This window comes from Eriocheir sinensis, unplaced genomic scaffold (assembly GCF_024679095.1).
Source record: "Eriocheir sinensis breed Jianghai 21 unplaced genomic scaffold, ASM2467909v1 Scaffold388, whole genome shotgun sequence".
Classification (NCBI taxonomy): Eukaryota; Metazoa; Arthropoda; class Malacostraca; order Decapoda; family Varunidae; genus Eriocheir; species Eriocheir sinensis.
The window spans coordinates 234,377-245,087 of record NW_026111707.1 but is presented as its reverse complement, the minus strand read 5'-3'; positions in this window follow the sequence as shown (position 1 = coordinate 245,087).

The following is a 10,711-nucleotide window of genomic DNA, read 5'->3' as shown; positions in this document are numbered from 1 at the left end:
CCTTGCTTTTTCTAATTCTTCCCGTGAGTTCTGGCGTCTAGCCAAAAACATCTCCAACTTCACTTCTTCACCTTTCCCTCCTCTCCTTATTCCTGACGGCAGCAATGCCGTCTCATCTATCTCTAAGGCTGAACTCTTCTCTCAAACTTACTCAAAAAACTCCACTCTGGACGATTCTGGGCATATTCTTCTTACTCATCCCCCTCTGACTCCTTTATGCCTGTTATAAAGATTCTTAAGAATGATGTTTTATATGCCCTCTCTGGTCTCAATCCTCAGAAGGCTTATGGACCTGATGGAGTGCCTCCTATTGTCCTTAAAAACTGTGCTTTTGTGCTGACACCCTGCCTGGTCAAACTCTTTCGCCTCTGCCATCCTGTTATTGTGCTGGACATATCAAAAGCTTTTGATAGGGTCTGGCACAAATCTTTGCTTTCCAAACTACCCTCCTACGGTTCCTATCCTTCTCTCTGTACCTTTATCTCCAGTTTCCTCTCTGACCGTTCTATTTCTACTGTGGTAGACGGTCACTGTTCTTCCCCTAAACCTATTAATGGTGCTGTTCCGCAGGGTTCTGTCCCATCTCCCACTCTCTTTCTGTTGTTCATTGATGATCTTCTTTCCAAAACGAACTGTCCTATCCATTTTTACGCCGATGACTCTACTCTGACCCACCCAACAGGATCTAAATGATTCCAGGCTAGAGGCGGCAGGACGCTTAGCCTCAGACCTCAGTATTATTTCCGATTGGGGCAAAAAGAACTTGGTGTCCTTTAACGCCTCAAAAACATAGTTTCTCCACCTATCCACTCGACACAATCTTCCAAACAACTATCCCCTATTCTTTGACAACACCCAGCTATCACCTTATTCAACACTAAACATCCTCGGTCTATCCTTAACTTAAAATCTCAACTGGAAACTTCATATCTCTTCTCTTACTAAATCAGCTTCCTCGAGGCTGGGCGTTCTGTACCGTCTCCGCCAGTTCTTCTCCCCCGCACAGTTGCTATCCATTTACAGGGTCCTTGTCCGCCCTCGTATGGAGTATGCATCTCACGTGTGGGGGGGGATCCACTCACACAGCTCTCTTGGACAGAGTGGAGTCTAAGGCTCTTCGTGTCATCAGCTCTCCTCCTCTTACTGATAGTCTTCTACCTCTTAAATTTCGCCGCCATGTTGCCTCTCTTTCTATCTTCTATCGATATTTTCATGCTGACTGCTCTTCTGAACTTGCTAACTGCATGCCTCCCCCCTTCCCGCTGCCTCGCCACACACGACTTTCTACTCAAGCTCGTCCCTTACTGTCCAAATCCCTTACGCAAGAGTTAACCAGTATCTTCACTCTTTCATCCCTCACGCTGGTAAACTATGGAACAATCTTGCTTCATCTGTATTTTCTCCTGCCTACGACTTGAACTCTTTCGAGAGGAGGGTATCAGGATACCTCTCCCACCGAAATTAACCTATCTTTCGGCCACTCCTCTTAACTCTTTTTAGGAGCAGTGAGTAGCGTTTATTTTATTTTATTTTTTTTATCATTCGTTACATGTTTTATGGTCTTGAACAGACTCCTCTGCTGTAAAAAAAAAAAAAAATATATATATATATATATATATATATATATATATATATATATATATATATATATATATATATATATATATATATATATATATATATAATTTTCTCGGTGGTGACAGTGCCAGGGCTGTTTAATTAAGAATTATAATCAGCAACAGATGTTTGGGACATTACTAATATTTTTTTACTCAAAATCGGATATAATTGACGGTATTATTTATTGTTGCCTGCATAGTATTCACACTGATGACTAGTTACTATGCGTAGGCTGATATATTATCCACGCATTTGGATACATCTGGGGCAACAGGTTGCCAACGCACGATATTGGCCGTCTGCCACAGCACCACAGACGGAAAGGATACTGGAGAGAGGGACATAATCCGAAAGAGTGCAGTTTAGAAAGCAAAGAGTTTTGCCAGACTCTACCGAAAGCTTTCGATGTGTCTAGCGCAATTGAGAAAGTTTCACCAAAACGGCTAAGAGAGGATGACCAAGAGTCAGTTAAGAGAGTAAGAAGAAACTTGTCAAATTTATCAGAAAAAATAGTTATCATATGTCTACAAGTTTTGTGGGTGGTCATTTACTAATATTTATTAATATATATATATATATATATATATATATATATATATATATATATATATATATATATATATATATATATATATATATATATATATATATATATATATATATATATATATATATATATATATATATATATATATATATATATATATATATATATATATATATATATATATATATATATATATATATATATATATATATATATATATATATATATATATATATATATATATATATATATATATATATATATATATTCACTTCTGCTATTATTTCCATTCAACCTAATTTTACAATTATTCTGGGAATCAATCCACAATATCTATGGTCACAAAATCAACCACATCTATCACATTTAGTCCTTTCATAAACTTTCATCATGCTTCTGTGAAAATTGACCTTCAACATGGCTTATGCAGATCCTATCATACTCATTCAACTTCTGGAAATCCCTTTTATTTTTCTGCAATCAGAAGCGTGTCATCTGCTGTACTGTATTCAATTTCCTTTTGATCACGCATTGAAACATTTTGTTATTACTCAGGTAGGTTGTTGAATTCCATCTCATATCTGGCTTTCTCTATACACTCTGTCAAGGTCTTTTTGCAGTTCTCCACAGTCTTCCTCCGTTCTTACTTCTTTTATTAACTTTACATCATCTGAAAAAAGGCTCATATAACTCTTTATACTCTTTGGCATATCATTTTTATATATTATTAAGAACACGTGTGCGTGTTTGTGTGTGTGATAATAGTCATCATGCTACTTCCAGTGTACATAATATAACAAAGTATCTTATTTTCACTGGGTGCAGGTAACGTTTTGTCACATGTAACAGGATAGCCCCAGTTTGATATTTTTTGTTTGTTAACTGGTTATGTATAACAAGTTAGGGAAGTATTAGAGTTGTTGATAGACATGCATATAAGTGTGTGTTATATGTTTCAGTGTGAGTCCTGTGATGTTTGTCAATGACAGACCAAGCTGATCACGGTGGCACCAGCTTTGAAATCTATTAAGGTAGTGGCACCCTGGCATATGGTAGAGATGGACCTCATTGGGCCTAAAAACATAACAGCTCATGGGAACAAGTACATCCTCATCCTTACATTCTATTTTACTAAGTTTGTAGATTTTCATTCCATCCCTGCTAAAAATGCAGAGGCAGTTGCAAGAGCCTTGCAAACCTTCTTTCTCAGGTGAGTAAGTTTGATGTGTGATTGCCATGATATATATATATATATATATATATATATATATATATATATATATATATATATATATATATATATATATATATATATATATATATATATATATATATATATATATATAGTCGTTTTATCCAGTCATGTAATACATAATCCTTTTTTTTCTGTTTTCAGTTGGGGTGCCCCAGAGAAACTGCTGTCAGATCAAGGAAGATAATTTGTCAATAAGGTATGAGTATTACATTGATTTAATTTGAGGGATCGGTAGGCTGTTTTCTGTGTTATATGTGATTGTTTCCTCAACTAATATGCTAATTGAAAGGTCTATGTGTTTCAGATAAACGATGCCCTTGCTGAGAAGTTCAAGGTTAAAAGGATGGTGACATCAGCTTACCACCCTCAAACTAATGGTAGGAACTTGCACCATGCACGTGTAGTGTAATGTGGTGTGGGTTTGCAGACAATTTTGAAAATGCTCATTCATATTAAATAAAATCCATAAGATCATATCAAGCAATGCATTGATATGAGTCACTGCATCCATAATACTTTTTACTTCCTTAAGTTATTTGAGTAACAACTTGTGTTGCAGGACTCGACGAGCAGATAAAACAAACCCTGCAGGATCGGTTGGGACGGCTCTGTAATGAACATCAGAATGATTGGGACGATTATTTAGATGAGGTGGCTTTCTCAATGAGGAGTCAAAAACAAAAGTCCACCAAATTTACACCCTTCTTCCTGATGTTCCACAGGGAGGTACGCATGCCTCACCACATGGAAATAAGTCCTGACATCGAGATGCACCTTAATAAAATGGAAGGACAGCATGAGGAAGTGGATGCATGTGTGAAGAGGATTGGTAAGAATATAGAGGATGCAAATCGGAAGGTACGTACATCTTATTTATGTAATTACATATTGTTATTTAGGGTGTGCACTGAGTTTGTGTTACGTATGTCACCATTGTAGTTCAATACTAGTGTAAATGAATGGGATGATGCAAGACGTCAAGAAAAGGATGTTTGACGGTGGAATAAAAATGGTGAATAATGATACTGTAGTTCATTTCATTCTGTCTGTCCACTCGCTATTGTACATGTGGCACCTGCGCATTGTAGGTTCATGATTGCGTGAATATAAACTTCATATCTTCAGTGATATATTTTAATGTTTGTGCATACAAAAAAAAAAACGTCAACTCATATGAACCGCAAACAGAAGATTTGGATCGATAATCTACCATACAAGCACACGAAGGAACAACTTGTATGTATACCAAACAGTATAGTCGGGTCATACTCAAACGATTCATAGCCTTTCAGATACCCATAATTCATCTCATTCAGGTACATAAAGTGACATACGACTCTGCAAGTGTCTATGTATAAGGATTTTTTATGTGTTGCATGTAAATAACATGGGTAGTCTAATACTCCAAATAGCCTAGCAAAGCATTCAACAGTTATTATTTACTATTTCATGATATTTCGACTATTAATCGTTATTTACATGCAATACGTTATTAAAATACACTTTATTTGAACTAGCAGAGCCAGATGTCTTTTAATATAACTGAAGTGAGCTATCAATCAATGAGTACGGAAAAAACATAGATCGTTCGAGTATGATGTGACTAAGTTTTTAAATACAAGTTTGTCTTTTCTTGTGCTTGAATGTTAGATTATCAGTGCAAACGACTGAGTTGTTTTTTGTATACATAAACATCCAAATATATTATCGAAAAATATGCTTGAATTTCAATCACAACAGTTGATTTCCACGCACACACGAACCGAAAGTGCGCAGGTGACACACCCATCAAAATTCCCGCTTTGTTGGTGGACAGACGGAATGAAACAGCCTATAGGTGGTGTCTGTCCAGCTTGTTTTATGCAGATGTTAGACTGCTGTTTGCAAGAAATGAGTATGATATAAGTAGGATGGTAGAACCTCTTTAACAAAACATGTGTGGCAAAGGCCTTTTTAATAACCTTTATTTTTCCTTTCCTCTGGGAACTTATCTTAATTTATTTTCTCCTAGCAAAATCTCTCCAGCCTTCTATTGCGGGAAATAGGGACAGGCTGATCATGTTTCCCTATGCATATTTCGAAGTTTAATCATTATATTTGATTTACATCCCAGTGATCCTGCACTTCTATTTTAATATACAGATACTGAAAAACGAACGTGGAAGAAGCACAGAAGAACAGAAGGAAAAGGGAAAGGGAAAGGACGTGAAAGTGTTTAATCTTAATGTTAGCGATCTAGTGCTAAGAAGGAACATGAAAAACCATACCCGTATATGTGGTAAGATGGAGCCGAGGTGGCTTGGACCCTTCATGTGAGTGTAATGTTATAATTATTATAATTCATATGGTAAATGAACTAAGAGCTATCAATGTGATGGGTTATTATCAGGCTAGGTAAGCTGTAAAAGTAATTATAAAGGAAAAAGAGAGTAGAAGAACATTGAATGAAGCTTAGTGAACATATTAAATAAAATAGAAAGGCTTATTATAGAGAAGTAAAAGTGGCAAGTGGATGGTGAGAGATTAAGAAGTGAAAGTGATGGAGTGACGGAGGCAATGTTTAATGATATGGGAAGACATGCTGAGAGACATGTTATGATTTAATTCTTGGATGAGAATGGAGAAAGGTGAAAGTAGATTAGGTAGTCAGAACCACTGTTATAAAAAGGAAATTAAAGAAGCTATAAATAGACTAGTTATGGTTAAAACCACAGACATAGATGAAACACCACGAGAGTTGTTGATGCATGGAGGCAAGGTGAAACTGAACATGATGTATTTAATGTATCAGCTTGCATGGGAAGTATGCAAGGTTTCAGGTGATTGAAAAAAGGGTTAGGATTGGTAAACTGTATAAAGATAAGGGTAGTAGAGAGGAATGTAAGAATTATAAAGAAATTTAATTGTTGAGTTTTCTATGGAAAATATATGCTAGAGCTCCTAATATAAGGCTCCAAGAAAGAGAGGTTGGCCATTCTGTATTGTCTCCGCTTTTTATTTTCCCATTCCATAAACTATCCATATCCAAGGGCCTTGTCCACCCTCGTATGGAGTATGTATCTCACGTGTGGGATAGGCTCCACGCACACTGCTCTCTTGGACAGAGCAGAGTCCAAGGCTCCTCATCTCATCAGCTCTCCTTCTCTTACTGACAGTCTTCCACCTCTTAAATTCTGCCGCCATGTTGCCTCTCTTTCTATCCACTATCGATATTTTCACGCTGACTTCTCTTCTCAACTTGCTAAATGCATGCCTCCCCACCTCCCGCGGCCCCACTGCACACGAATTTGTACCCTTGCTCATCCCCATACTGTCCAAATTCCTTATGCAAGAGTTAACCAGCATCATCACTCATCCATGACTTGTCCTCTTTCTAGAGGAGTGTATCAAATCGCCTCCACCCGAAATTGGCCTCTATTTTGGCCACTCTTCACATTTTTCTTTTGTAGGAGCAGCGATTAGCAGGCTTTTTTTCTACACTTTCTTTTTTTGCCCTTGAACTGCTTCATTAACTGTAAAAAAAAAAAAAAAATTGTAAGAATTGAAGAACAGACTTTAGAAAAGGAGAGGATGTTGGAACCAAATAGAAACATTGATGTTTTTGGTAGAAAATACCTAGAAAAGAAATAGTAACTATAGTATATGCTGCCTTTATGGATCTGGAAATGGTTTATATTATAGTTGAGTGGGAGGTGACAAAAGTATATACTAGGGTGGGAGATAATAAACTGTTCGGTGCAGTGAAATCTTATTTACATTGGTGCAACCGCAGTGGTTAAGGTTGAAGGGTATGAATGTGAAAAGTTTGAAAATGGAGGTAGGAGTGAGGCAAAGTTGTAAATATCCCCCTGGTTGTTCAGTGTGTAAATGGATGGAGTAGTTAGAGACGTGAGAACATGTGTAATAAAAGATGTTGAATGGAGAAAGTTGGAATGTTTTAAGATGTTTGTATGTTGCTCATGTCATATTATTGACAGACAGTGAGGAGGACCAGCAAATAGTAGTGTCAAAGTCAGGATGTAGGAAGGAAAGAAGATGAAGGGAAAACCACAAAGAGTAATGGGATGGTATTTGAGAGACGGGAGTATGACGCTGTCGACTTTTGAAAAGGGGCTTAAAATAGTTAAGTCATTTGAAAGAAAGTTAATAATCCTCTTTTTTTCAGTATCGCTGCGATTGATGACAGCCAGCGAGTGCTTTTGCAGCCTATTGGAAAAATGAAGCCTCTGCAGGTGTGGTGTCCTTGTGATCAACTCAAGCCATATATCAAGCGTAAGGATAATGGACAGCCTTGGATCCTTCAAATCAGGCTCTGCAGGAAGAGATATTAAGGCCTGTTACTGCTCCCCTTTCTGCTGAAGCTCCTGACACTGAGGGCAAGGCAGCACACACCACCACTACACCCATTCCTATATTATGGCAGAAACAATCTGGTTTGGGAAAGCGGAAGCAGTATAAAGCTACTTCTAATGAACTACCACCCTGCAAAACCTCCATATGCGAGGAAGTTATGATTACGGGATGTACCCCCGCACCAAAAAGATCTCCCGAGCCACTCCCTGTCACCAGGTAATCCCAACCTCTCCAGACATGGACTCAAATTGAATGTGCAATGCAAACCATACAGAGTGGTGCATGGTTGGCAGACGCTGCCATTGATAATGCACAAGGTCTCCTTTTGAACAAGTTCCCCGAGATGCCTGGTTTACAGAATCGAATGTTGTTCGGGCCTCTTCATGCTCTACGTGTTGCTACTCCAGCTGGTGGTTGGGTTAAAATTTTGAATTTGAATGACAACCACTAGCTGTGTGCTAGCACCGTGGTGTGTGATCCTTGGGTAGTGAATCTTTTTGATTCCTTTTTATAGGTGATACAGCCCCGCGTCTCCTCAGTGAGTTGGCAAGGATGCTTCACACTGAGAAGCCAGAGATGGTAATCAACTGGCAGGCGTGTACGAAACAGACTGGAGGAGCAGACTGTGGAGTGTATGCAATTGCATTTGCAACTGCATTATGTCATGGGTATAACCCAGGTTCCTATAACTTTCCTCAAGAGCATTTGCGAAGCAAGGTGAATTATTGACGAATATTTTTTTTAATATAGCTTTCTCGGTTTTTTCGCTCAGCGTGTCCCAGACACCCTAAATTATCACGTGGTGAAGTTTTTTTACAAAAATTAAATCCCTTCCGCGCCTAGACGCCATTTTTAAATGGCCCGTGGTGTTGCGTCATAGCCTGACGCGCGCGCTAAAAAATGAGGTATCATTCAATGCTTATAACTACGTAGAAGTATCAAAAAATATTTGTTTCTTTATATAAATTTTCATGTTTGGCATCCTTCGCCTCAGAGAGAGAGAGAGTGTCAGCCACCAGCCCGCCAGCACGCCAGTACCTCCCTAGATCTCAGACGGGGCTGGTGCGCTGTACTTCTTGCTGCTATTTTTCCCTGCTACTCGGCCTGTAAGATGACTTACAAACGTAAGCTCTTCAATGTGAGGCTTTCCAACTTCAAGAAGGGTAGAGGAAGAGGAAAGAGACGGCAAGAACAAGAAGAAAGCAGAACTGAGGCAGATTTGGCTGCTCACTCACTCTCCTCGCCTGACTCACCACCTCCCGGCCCGCCTGGCTTATCACCCACCGGCCCGCCTGGCTTATCACCTCCCGGCCCCTCACCTCCCTCGCCTCCACCACAATAACAACATGCTGACAGAAGAGGTGATTGACAAACTGTCATCATATTACGGCAAAGCCATCAGAGACAATAAGAACAAACCGTGAGGGAGATGCAAGGTGCAGTTTGGGTCATATATTATCACCTCACCTCAAGCAACGAGAACCCACATCACCACTTCTGCCCACAAGGTGAAGACTCCTGGTGCTTCTACAGAAGAGCGACATCACTAGGACTACCTAAGAGTGAAAAAGACCACACCAAGAAGAATCTCTACCTCGCCAAGATCCCTCATGAAAAACTGCAGTTCATCAAGTCTGTGTACAAGGATCTTGGCAACCCAAATCTGCTCAGATGTTTGAAGGGTGCCACACAAAACCCTAATGAATCTCTGCATTCCAAGGTGTGGAACAAGTGCCAGAAAATAAAATTCTACAGCCGCTTGAGGGTAAAGTTCCTGGTGCAGCACTCAGAACTGGAACATAACATCGGTTATGACGCAGGAAACATTTTGCTTCATACCCTCGGTCCTGATGCAAGTCTCCAAGGGTCCCTCAAGTGGTTTGACAAGGAGAAGTCCAGACACGCAACACCGAAGAGTAAGAAAAGAGGAAAAGAGAAGAAGAGTGACAGTTATGAGGCTGGTGGATTTTGATGAAATCTGGCGACAATGAGGAAGGTGGCGCCTTCTGATACCCTCACCTGTGAGTGATTAATACTTTCTTGCAGCAGCAAGAAAGGGGGACCAGATGCCTCATCATTCTCCACAAGTTCAACAATGTATACGCAAGCATATGTGAAAATTTCATGCCAGTCAGATGAATACACATGGCTGGACAAGGATGAAATGGAAAAAAAAAACTTTAGACGCCGATATCTCGAAAAGTAGTTTTTTGCACTTCAAATAATTTCACAAAATTGGTATAAACTCTGATCGACTTATGTTTGGTATAATTTTAAACTTCAGAAAAAATAATTTTTTTTTGTTGGCATTAGATTTTTGAATTTGTAAAAAAAAAAAAAAAACAGATTCAGGAGCCCTAAAAATTTTTTTTTGAAAAAAAAATTAAAAAATTTCCTTCGAAGACAAAACAAAAAATCGAAGAACTTATTCCAACAAAATGTAGAAATATAAACAAAGTTTCTATGAAAAAAAAATCAAAGCAATTGAGTGAAAAATGTATTTTGTGAAATTAAAATAATAAAAAAACACGTTTATCTCAATATCCCTTACCATTCACCCGAATTTTGTGAAATTTACAGGATAGTATCTCTTAAGACCTACAAACAGCATATTAAAATTTCAAATCATTTGGATGAACCAGACGCAAGATATGAGCCAAAGGAGTTTTCGGGGGTGGCCCCCCTTATTAAGGAAGTGAATATAACCATGTATCCCTCCACCTTTTCAGGAAAACCTGCATGTAACAACACAATGAAAGTATCATTGGTTTGCCTGTGCCGTATGCCCTGTGATAATCTGGCATTCAACCACTGTTTCCTTTGCAAGGATAAGTTTCACACCCAGTGTGTAACTAAGCTTCATTGCCTATGTAAGAAATGTTCCAGGAGGTTTCTGTAATAAGTGATGCCTATAGTTGTTTCAGCCAAGTCTGAAG